General features: G+C 43.1%; 1 protein-coding gene across 1 annotated transcript in view; it reads left to right on the top strand.

Moving 5' to 3' along the window:
- The window catches only part of LOC145398281 (uncharacterized), a 213,045-nt gene that overhangs the window by 161,277 nt on the left and 39,268 nt on the right, over positions 1–12,500 (top strand). The gene's annotated exons all lie outside the window — the stretch shown is intronic.

The raw sequence follows: 12,500 nt of genomic DNA, 5'->3' as shown, positions 1-12,500 counted from the left end.
TCTAGGTACGACAGGGGCTTAAGGGTCGTTCTCTTTAAGTGGCACTGGAAGTTCCTTAGCACCTCTTCCTTAGCGAGTTATTCATGTTACACCCCGATATCCTCTTGCATGTTATTGATACACATTATGTCAGCATTAAAAAGGACATTAGAACCATCCAAGACAATGTTAAAATGTAATATGCCGAATAAATCACTAAGGGAAAAGTGTTACGAAGCCTCCTATGCCAGTTACAACACGGCCAAAATAAACAGGTAAAGGAGGAGGTGCCACGGAGCCGCCTAAACCTACGAGAAATCAGCCAATACAACACATTAAGTGGTTTTAAAAAGGGAAGACTTAGAGTTAATACCTATCAGCCGCACAAGGTTTATTAAGGCAGATAATTAACTCTTGCTAAGGCTCAATCTTCCCTTAGAATACGACAGGCAACCATCGAGTTGACATCCAGGTCCCCACTTTTACTGCTAGTTGAACAGGGACAAGAGGGAAGCAAACTTTACACTCAGCACCTTTTCATTACCAATTTATTTTTGCACCTGGCGTGTTTATCCTCCCCTGTACTATGGTCTACGTTATTTACTCAAACCGTCTATAACACACAAAAGATTATTAACCCCTTCACTAAAAGGATGAGTTTTTCTTTGTTGTTCTTGTAACCTTAACCAACCTACCACAGCACAACACAGCACAAAATAATAGCATAGCACAACACGGCAAAACAACACAGCACAACACAACCTAACAAAATCCAACACAACCCAACTTAACGTAACCTATCCTAGTCTAACTTGTCCTAACATAGCCCAACTCGACCCAGCCTAACCTAAACCAACCTAACCAAACCAAACCCACCCTAACCAGTCCAACCCAACCCAGCCTAATCCAATCCCATCGTATGCCACCTCAATCCAACCTAACCTAACCTAACCCAACCAAACCAAACCAAACCTAACCCAACCAAACGTAACCCAACCCAACCAAACCTAACCCAACCCAACCAAACCCACCCCAACCAGTCCAACCCAACCCAGCCTAATCCAATCCTACCTTATGCCACCTCAACCCAACCCAAACTAACAACCTAACCCGACTCAACCAAACCCACTCCCATCCCGTCCAACCCCACCTAACCCAACCCAATCCACCCCATCAAACCCCAACCCAACCCAATCCACCCCATCAAACCCCAACCCAACCCAATCCACCCCATCAAACCCCAACCCAACCCAATCCACCCCATCAAACCCCAACCCAACCCAGTCCAACCCAACCTAAACCCACGACAACACAATCCCGGGACTAACACATTCTTGGGTGCGGATGTTTGGGTATTAGAGGTGTGAGGGGCGAGGTTCCGGTGAGGGGGCGGAGGGGCAAAGAAATAAGAGAAAGAAAGAGAGAGAGAGAGAGAGAGAGAGATTACAGCAATGAACGAGGAAAGCGAAGCAAGAACTTGTTCCACCGTTACTGAAGACCTGCAAGTTTTTCTCCTTAGTCTCATTTCTGACCGTCCTATCCTCATCCCCTCTTCCCCCCACCACACTTCACCCTGCACCTCCTATCCCTCTCACTTACCCAACCCTTCCTCCCTTCCCATCATCCTATCCTTATCCGCCAGTCAAAACTCTTGGATAAAGTTAACTTACCTTATTCCTGTTCACCCAGCACTACAATGGAGACCTGAATTTAGAAACGATAATTTACATATCGTATGGTAGGGGAAAATTAAGCCTTAGCAAAGATTTCCTGCTTTAATGGCCCACGTGCAGTCGTTAGGCACTAATCCAAGCCTTTATCTCCCTCATTCCCCCCCTACCCTCAGCCGCCTCACCTACAACAACCCACCATTCACGTTCCCCTTTCCCCATTTAAGCAACCATCAAAGGTAATAGATCACTGTTTACGTTTTAAACACATCACCAAATGGTACAGGCAGGCCTCACATTTCTGACGATAATTTCTGAAGTACATGACAAAGGCAGAGCTTGTCAAGCTTCTCTAGGTCACAGCTAATTGCACTATGTGATGTGAGACGCAGGCTGATCAAATAACTCATAGGTGATTCGCAAGTGCGAGTCAAAACTTTGAAGCTTCCTTTCTCTTTGTGAGTGAAGTTTTAAGTATACTCGTATGGTAATGAAATTCAGCCCAGTGACAGAAATTCCATTATCTGAACAAATGTAGCGTTTGTGCCTTGTATAATTTTTACATATGCCTGTTCAGAACTACAGCTATTTAACCTTAACTTGGCCTAGGTTTTCGTCCTTGTGCAGATTTCCCCACATAGTCCATTGACATAACAAGATAAAACTATGGCTCTAAATCCTTTCTGTAGCGCTTCATCGTAATTGGCATCATAATGAAGCGTTAATCCAATGTTACAACCAAGCTTTCAGAGATGATGTTTTACGGCCAGGTTAAAATAGCAGTAGAACAGTGTTAATCAATCACAATCGAACATTACTCCTTAGTGGCGAATGCAACTACAAACTGACAGAATACTTTAAGGATACATATAACTTCTTTCTAACGATGCATGGTGAAAATAATTACCTTCTCTTCTTTTCAGGTATAACCCGAAACAACCGAATAAACGTTGATTTGTAAGTACCGGGAGCATTATTTTTATTTCCGTTTGATTATCTAATTCACTTTTATCACAACTTTCACCATCTAAATGAAAAGCGATCAGCAAGTTTCAGTCCAACAAGCCTTTTTTTTTTCATTTATTTTCTGTAAAGCGATAGCCGGAGTGTCTGGAGGGAGGAGGAGAGCCTTCTGTTTTGTTAACGTATCTATAAACTTATGTGGTCAGAGATTAAATTTCTATATTGATTTAGTCTGAGGTCTTTTTTTTTTACTTTATTCTTACTAATTCTAGACGATTATAGTCGGCTTAGGAGAGACATTTTCAACCGAAGGAGTCCGGTACAGCCTTCACTACAGCCTTCAGTACAGGAGGTCGTTCTAATCCCATAGAATATCGTCTGGTAGTAGCAAGAAATAGCAAGAAATTCGGATTCATGAAGTTCTCCTTGGATCTGGCTGACGTTCTTCCGCTACTACTCAATTTTACTCAACAGAGGGAAAGGCCTCTCGTACTGAAAGGGTTTAATAAGGCTTACCTAACCCCTCCAGTTCGAAAGTCTACCCCACGAATAACAAAATCGAAAGGTGATGGCAAGAAAAAAATAAGAAAAAAAAATAATCCGAGTTCATGGGGTTGGCCGGAATAGAAGGATCAGTAAGGTTTGTGTGGTCTGCTAATACGGTATTTTTAACTCCATATTACAAAATCACGTCCCTTTTCTATCCAGTTGTTCGTCTTAACGTAGTCCACACACACACACACACACACACACACACACACACACACACACACACACACACACACACACACACACACACACACACACACACACACACAAAGCACCTACATAAAAATTAGCAAAAAGTAGCTACGTTTATTAAATTGATAAGATGAATGCAGAAATAAACTAGTTTGGCATTCAGTAGAACGCATACCTCCGCCAAGGCCCAACATGCAGTTCCTCTTAATTCATTCAAGTCCTATTCGTTATTGTACGGCAGCTGGAAAAAGACTACCCCCCCCCAATAAAAGCATTTAAATCCGATAGATCCGGAATTTTAAATGGATCCGTGTCAAACTGTACACATTCCTAGATACCAACATCCTAAATATGCCTGATTTTTTTCAAGATCCATGCAATATTCACTGAAGAATTTACGAAAATGTCGAAAAACGCCCTATCTCGCAATGTTAAAGACAGTAAAAACAAAAAAATTCCTGGATCAGCACCTTTATCCGGATCCGCACCGATATTTAATGGAGTCTATTCTGGGCCAAGGCCCATTCTTCTGTCAAGTTTCGTGGAAATCTGTCCAGTAGTTTTTTGTGTAATCTTGCTCACAAACCATCCACCCAACCAACAAACAAACGGACAGGGGTGAAAACATAACCTCCTTGGCGGAGGTAATAAAATGAAGAAAAAATCCAATAGTTAATAAAAACTCCTTTTTAATCATCGCTCCGTCACATCCTCTCTCCATTTCCAGTATGCCTGGCTAACTTGACAAGCATTTCACTCATATTTAATTTCCCTGATAAAAGTGCTGTGGCATTTTTCAGACAATTATATTAGTCTCCAAACCAAGTCATTTATTTATACGATGGTGATGATGATGATGGTGACGATGATGATGACGAGGAAGAGGAGGAGGAGGAGGAGGAGGAGGATTATGACAATGATGATGATGACGATAATAATGATGATGGTAATATATGAGGAGGAAAAAATGGATACCAGTACGTAAAATTATTAGGAGAATGAAAGGTAAAGGAAAACACGAAGATAAAGGGGAAAAGGAAGAACAGAATGAGGACAAGGGGACAGGAAAATGAGAAAAGGTAAACGAAGAGAGGAAGGAATGGAAGAAGACAGAAAGGAGATAGGAGAAAGTAAAGAGAATATACAGATATCAAGGAGGAGGAGGAGGAGGAGGAGGAGATGCAGTGGTCATGAAAGGGGTATGAGCGAGAGAGATGAAACAGTGAAATGTGAAAAGGAAAGGAATGCGTGGGAGTGGAAGGATAGGGGAGAAGGAGGAGGGAACAGAGCGAAAAGAAGAAAAAGAGGAAGATAATGAGGTAGAGGATGTGAGAAGAAAGGGAGGAGGAGGAGGAGGGGAAGGTAGGGAGGAGGAAGACACGAACGAGAGGAAAGTAGTAAAGATAGTAGATGGGATGACGGAGAAGGAAAATAGTAAGAAGAGGGATGATACGACGGAAGAGAAGGAATGATAACTGAAGTAAAATAAAGGATAATGGCGAAAAGGAGGAGAAAAAGGAGAAAACTTTGGCCGAGAGAAAAAAAAAGAGGAGGAAGATGATGAGGTAAAGATCTAGTGAGAGGAAGGGCACGATTCTCTCCCTCTCTCTCTCTCTCTCTCTCTCTCTCTCTCTCTCTCTCTTCGACCCCTGCTGCCCGGGATCACTTAGGCACCGTTACCGACCGCCACCCCCGGCTCTCTCTCTCTCTTTCTTTCTCTCTCTCTCTCTGGCATAACAAAAACTCTTAACTCATATACCTCCTATGGTCCACTCACATTAACTTGGCGGAAATTTTCCTTTTCCAGCCTGTTTCCCGTAGCCCAGTGGCAGAATAAGATAAAACAAAGGCTTTACATCCTTCCATAACACTTCTTCGTGACTAGCACCATATTCTAGTGTTAATCTCCTTTTACAGCTCAGCACTTAATGCGGAAAGATGGCAATTCTACACCAACTTAAAGTGAACAGGGTAAAGAAGCTTCAGAACCAGAGAAGAGTGACTAATAACGCGAAAAATACAAAACAAAATTATTTCTAGGAATGGACTGTATTCTAAGTGGATTTCGGAGATTTCGTAACTTTTTTCCTTGGCGATTTATTGTGCACACTATTCCTCAATATCCTATTTTATATTATTAATGCCGATATTAAAACGTTATAAATACCAGTAGGAGAAAGTCAAGGTGGATTATGCAAAATAAATCGCTTAAGGTGATTTGCTACGAAGCCTCCTATACCAGTTAACCTAAACAAACCTAGACTAAGAGGAGGGGCCTATCCTCACCCAAATAACACACACACACACACACACACACACACACACACACACACACACACACACACACACACACACACACACACACACACACAATGAACAAGGAAGTAGACTATTTTTAGACTGAATACTGGTAAAATTAATCTGTCGCAGTATAATACAAAAGACATACAAGAAAAACGAGAACAATAAGAATCCTACGTTTGGGCTTATGGGGCTTGGGATTAAATGCGTGTAGGCGAAGGATGGTACGCTGTGTGCATTCCCCCCAAAAAATCCCACGTCCAGCATACCCCAAGGCGATTCTACAAGGTTAACCTCTCTCTCTCTCTCTCTCTCTCTCTCTCTCTCTCTCTCTCTCTCTCTCTCTCTCTCTCTCTAGCAGCTCGTGGGCGTGTATGTGTTTGCTCTTGCCTCCTTGAGTGTTAGTCCACCTCTGGCTGAGTGTGTTCAGCTGGGATACCTCGCCCTCACACGAGTTTCTCTCTCTCTCTCTCTCTCTCTCTCTCTCTCTCTCTCTCTCTCTCTCTCTCTCTCTCTCTCTCAATAACCCCTCATTATTCCACGAGTTTTTTGCTCTCACCACAAACCATCTCTCTTCCTTCTCTCGTTTATCATTTTGGCTTTCTCCTCCCCTCTCTCTCTCTCTCTCTCTCTCTCTCTCTTTCTCTCTCTGTCTACAGCATCTTCCTTCCTCTCATCTTTTCCTTCCTCTCATCTTTTGCTTATTATTATTTTAACAGATAAAATTATACACAGAATACAGATTTTACGGATCCAACAATGTTATCCGACCTTAAAGTTAATATTATCTTACTCTGAGTCAAAGAGGAACACACACACACACACACACACACACACACACACACACACACACACACACACACACACACGAGAAAGAGAGAGAGAGAGAGAGAGAGAGAGAGAGAGAGAGAGAGAGAGAGAGAGAGAGAGAGAGAGAGAGAGAGAGAGAGAGAGAGAGAGAATATACACCTCTCTCATAGCTCTTCATTCTCTATTACCGAAGTTAGGACTGACTAACGAGTATCTAGCCTATGAGAAGTGGCGGGAGAGGAGAAATGAGAGGGGGAGGGAGAGGTGAGGGCGTGACGGAGAGGGAGAAGGGAAAAGTGACGAGGGAGAGGATGAGAGGAGAAAGAATGAGGATGGTGGAGGGAGAGGGCGAGAAAGTAGGAGTACATGGGAAATACAGGTAACAGGTTTATTGGCCGATATCAAGGTTATCTTTTGGGCAAATAACTGATCCTACTAAAAATCTCACGAGTGTATGTGAAGAAAGGATACAAACATGGAAGCTCCCTCCGCACCCACCACGCTCTCCTGAAAACATGCAGACAAAAAGAAACACTCGTTGTTGAAAAGAATAAACACTGAATTTTTTATAGATAAGTAAAAACGGTAATACTATGCACTATGCAATCTCCAATATACAATTCTGAAAATAGAAGAACACGTACAAATGCCGAATGCCCTCATAATTAAGTAGTCCCACTGTCGTGAGGGTGCACGTCACCTGGGAATATTCATACGCAGTTATTTCCTGTAATGTTGAAATACTTGTCTTGCCGAGTTTTATGGGTACGTATAGTCCTTGTGTTAACGACTGTTGCTGGTAATTCAATCCATTGTTCCACTATGCGCATATGACAGGTATTTTCCCTATATTAGTGTTTCATCTCTTACCCTTGATAGTAATCCCACTATTATTAGATGTAGCATCCTTCTGTACTGCAAACTTTTTTTTTTCAAATATGATGTCGAATTTTAAAAGAAATTTTAAAACATTATTTAATTCGCTTTTATGTCATCGATTTTTCATTAAAAAGAACATGCTTAGTTCTTTTAGTTGTTCTTGGTGGCGCCAATTTCGCAGTAATGGGACCATTTTTGTGGCTCTTCACTGAGTTTTCTGGAATTCGTCAATTCTAAGGTCTAGGGAAAAGTACTGTACGGAGTATTTATGGTGAAGCCTTAAACAGTGACATATAATACTTTGAGATTATTGCGGATGTTTTGTAATCGAAGTTCTTTTCAATAAAGTTTAGCATTTTGTTTGCCTTTTTACTCGCTATTATATAGTGTTTAGTGTTTGTCGTGTTGTTACTAATATAACCATTAGATATTTTTAATCTTTTACTTCCATTAGTGGTGGTCAAACATTCGGTATTAATCTTTAAGTTTTTTTGTTACCAAAGTACATCATTTCACATTTACATGAAATTTCACTTGCCATTATCATTCAGTTTTATCAGCTGCGCCATAGTAGAATCACAGTCTGTTTTTGTACAGTCCTTACTGTCTCCGATTCTCACGTCATCTGCAAATTTCGCTGCCTCAGAAACCGGTCCAATGTTTAGATAAATGATATGGATAGTGAAAGCATAGATTCAAGAACTGAATCTTTGGGAACTTCGCAGGTTATCTCTAGTCAATACGATGATTCGTCATTTAGCAATACTCTGCTGTTCGTTAGCCAAGCTCCGACCCATGAACATAATTTATTCGAGACCACGGGCTCTTAATTTTCCTCTTACTCTTAAATGGGGGACTTTATTAAACTATCTATCTATATACCTAGGCTGCTTCCCCCAAGGAAAGGGAGATAGCCGAGACAGGACGACACACTCCCCATTTACTCATCCATTCAAACACATTCATTCGCATCTTTGCCCCAAAGGGGAGAACGGACAGATCCTCACCGCACCACACCGCACAAGGGTCAACTGCGCAATGCAATCAGTGACATCCGCAGCAGGGCCCGACAGCAGAGCTGGTTTACCCCTACCACATCATAACAGACTCATCCCCTTACCTGCACCTGACCTGACTAGCTGATCAGACCAAATGCGGGAGAATATCCCCTCAGGGCTGCGTCATCACTTATTCATTCACAATTTCTCTCCATTTATTTCTGTCACGCACAGCCACTCTTCCTTGCTCAACAGACATCCCTCTCGCATCCAGTGCTCTCTTCACACTGTCCATCCATCCTATTCGTGGTCTTCCTCTCAGCCTTACACCTCTCACATCAGATCTAATTATCTTTTTCACCAATCGCTCATTATCCATTCTCTCCATATGCCCAAACCATCGCAACACCCTCTGCTCAACTCTACCAGCCATCTCCCGAACAACTCCAGTTCTCTTTCGCACTTCATCATTTCGCACTCGATCCATACGCGTCAGTCCACACATACTCCTCAGACACCTCATCTCCATTACATTCAAACTTTTCCTCTCTGCTACACCCATATTCCATGTTTCAGCCCCATATAATGCTGTCGGTACCACAACACCCTCATACAGCCTTCTCTTTACATCCATCCTAAGCGAACGACATCTAAACACTTTTTTCATTCCTCCCATCACCTTTCCTACTTCATTTATTCTAAACTTCACTTCTGCATCTATTCTTCCATCCACAGCAACATGTGACCCTAGATATTTAAAACACTCTACCTCCTCAAGTAACTCGCCATTCAAAACTATATTCATCCCTCTACCATCTACCAACCTCGTACACTTCATCACTTTACTCTTATTCTCATTTACTTTCAATTTCCTCCTTTCACACACCCTTCCAAACTCCTCTACCAACTGTCTCAATCTCTCCTCTGAATCAGCCACCAGTGCAGTATCATCTGCAAACAGCAGCTGCTTAAGATTCCACTCTCCACCATCAACATTCACCAGACTCAGACCTCCACCTAAACCTGTCGCATTCACCTCCCTTACAACACCATCCATGTAAACACACTCTGAAATTTTTGGTAGACAACGTCCGACTATTTTTACATCCGATTTCTATTCTTTTTCTCTTTTTTTTCGTTCTTATTTTCTTAATTCCTGCAGATCTCTAAGACAGTCTCCTGCAACTGAACCCGTTCCGATTATGTTACACGATTAAGCTTATCAAGAAATAATTATATCACTGCGTACTTTTTCCAGAACTGCTTAATAATGAAGCTAAGTTAATCGAGCGGCAATATGTAACGCTTTTTTATCGTCTTTAAAAAAGTTTGGTGATATATTTCTGAGACGAAGGGTGAGGGGTATGGAAGAGGAAAAGAGAGGAGCTCGGTGAGGAGAAGGGGAAGGGGAGGAAAGGGGGAAGTGGAGAGGGTTAGGAGGAGAGGGAGAGGGTGAAGTGGAGAGGGTGAGGAAGAGAGGGCGAGGGATGACAGAGTGGTCGGAAGGAGAGAGATGGGGAAAGGAAGAGAGAGGGTGAAAAGGGGAAAGGAAGAGAGAGGGGGAAAAGGAAGGAAGAAGGGAAAGGGAGGGAGTGGAAGAAAGGAATGAGAAGGGTTAAGGAGGAGGGAGAGGAAGGAATGGAAAGGAAGTAGAAAAGAGAGGAAGGTAGGAAGGATACGGTGAGAAAGCAGAGGGCAGGTAAAAAGAAGGTGAAAGGAGGGTCAGTGTGAGGGGATGGGGGGAGTGGAGGGGGAGGGAAGACTAGGGAAAGGAAGGGCGGGTTATGGAGTGGGAAGATGGACTAGGGAGAGACAAAGAAAAGGTGAAGGTAAGAGAGGAGAAGGAAATGGAAGTTGTGAATGGAGGAAAGGGGAAAGGAAGAAAAGAAAGGAAGGAGGGCATGGAGGAAAGGGGTATGGAAGAAGAGAAAGGAAGCAGGGCATGGAGGAAAGGGAAAAGGAAGAAGAGGAAGGAGGAGGAAGGATATAGAGAGAGGAGGAGGAAGGATATAGAGAAAGAGAGGTCAGGTGAAGGACAATAGAAGAGCAAGGAAAGAAGAGGAGGATGAGGCGAAGAACAAGTGGATAAAGAAAGAGAGAAGGGGTCAAGCAAAGTAAGAAGCAGAGGCATTGAAAACAGGGGAAAAGGTAAAGAAAATTCAGGATTCAGTACAGAAACGGGTATTATCTATCTATCTACAGTATATATGTGTGTGTGTGTGTGTGTGTGTGTGTGTGTGTGTGTGTGTGTGTGTGTGTGTGTGTGTGTGTGTGTGTGTGTGTGTGTGTGTGTGTGTGTGTGTGTGTGTGTGTGTGTGTGTGTGTGTGCGCGTGTGCGTGAACATGCCTAGCTCGACTCTGTGGGTAAAAAGATAAGTGAAAATATCAACATAAATCCATCGGCGACAACCATCAACGTACTAGATAATTCCTCAGCCGAAAAGAATAGTCAGGTGGTGGTGGCAGGAGTAAGATAAAACCTGAGGCAATACCCAGGCAGCACAAACACAACGGGTGAACTGGAGTCCTTCTCATTCTCACGCAACCCTGAACTTGCTCTTCACCCAATCTAGCATTCTCACCCTCATTTCCCCTTCCCCCAGCTCTCATCCCTCACCTTTACCTCCAACTGGTTCTTCACCTAGTTTCATATTCTCACCCCAACATTTCCCCTCCCCTCCCCCATCCCCTCCCTCTCCCTTCCTCTTCCTCGCCATAAGGGGGTCAGGTCAACACTTCACCCCTGACCCCCAGCCTCACACCAGACGCAGGCATCTGTGTGTGTGTGTGTTGTGTGTGTGTGTGTGTGTGTGTGTGTGTGTGTGTGTGTGTGTGTGTGTGTGTGTGTGTGTGTGTGTGCGTGTGTGTGCGTGCGTGTGCGTGTGCGAGTGCGTGGTTGCATATGTGTGTGTGTGTGTGTGTGTGTGTGTGTGTGTGTGTGTGTGTGTGTGTGTGTGTGTGTGTGTGTGTGTGTGTGTGTGTGTGTGTGTGTGTGTGCTTGCATGCATTCGTGCATATGTACCGGTATGTGGAAAAAAAAAATGGGAACTAGCAAGAGAAGTTCTTCCCACGGAAATTCTTAATCATTAAAGAATTACAACTACCCTGAGGCAGAGCATGATGGTCTACAAGATTACAGTTCACTGAAAATGATAATCGCATATCTTTTCTCTAGGTTTCCATGATGATTGATCAACATAAAAGAACGTAGGCTTGATCTCTGTCCTCATAAAACCCTTGATAAAGCCAAAATCCTAAAAATGACAAAGGTATGAACGGGTATTTGCCTCAAGGAACAAGTATACCAAGTAAGGAGTGAAATGGTGAAGCACTTGAGGAATGGCACGAAGCTGAAGAGTGTTTGGAAGAAGGTGAGAAGACTACGAAGCTTAAAAACACACAATACGGTCGCCATCGTAGTGTACAGACCATAAAGAGAACGCCAAAGATTATTAGTTTGTTTACAGATGCTTTGAAATACTTTGTTCAGAGGATATGTATGGGTGTTTGTAGGCTGTATTCAGATGTGGTATTGCTTAGTGTGATTACACACTGTTTAGAGGTTTCTATGTATATGTGTGTGTCCCTGACTGATTAGTATGGAGTATCCAGTAAAGGTGATGTATGCAATGTACCTGTGTGTGTGTGTGTGTGTGTGTGTGTGTGTGTGTGTGTGTGTGTGTGTGTGTGTGTGTGTGTGTGTGTGTGTGTGTGTGTGTGTGTGTGTGTGTGTGTGTGTGTGTGTGTGTGTGTGTGTGTGTGTGTGTGTGTGTGTGTGTGTGTGTGTGTGTGTGTGTGTGTGTGTGTGTGTGTGTGTGTGTGTGTGTGTGTGTGTGTGTGTGTGTGTGTGTGTGTGTGTGTGTGTGTGTGTGTGTGTGTGTGTGTGTGTGTGTGTGTGTGTAAAGAATATGAGCATCTTCACGGTCAGTACGTGTATATGTCTAGATATAAATATGGGTAGGAAAGGCAGATGTATGTATGTATGTATGTGTGAACGGTACAACCTCTACACGAAATCCTGGCCTAACGAGAAAGATAAATGTCGAGAATGAGTTACTTCCGAGGCGTGGCACGGGTACTCCTTTGGTAGGGGTACCTCAGTGGGGCGCAGAAGAGCTCATAGATCTTATACACAGCTCTCTCTCTCTCTCTCTCTCTC

The sequence above is a fragment of the Coenobita brevimanus genome, chromosome 5 (assembly GCF_032717465.1).
Source record: "Coenobita brevimanus isolate Jiangsu-jjx chromosome 5, ASM3271746v2, whole genome shotgun sequence".
Classification (NCBI taxonomy): Eukaryota; Metazoa; Arthropoda; class Malacostraca; order Decapoda; family Coenobitidae; genus Coenobita; species Coenobita brevimanus.
This window is presented reverse-complemented; position numbering and strand designations above follow the sequence as displayed.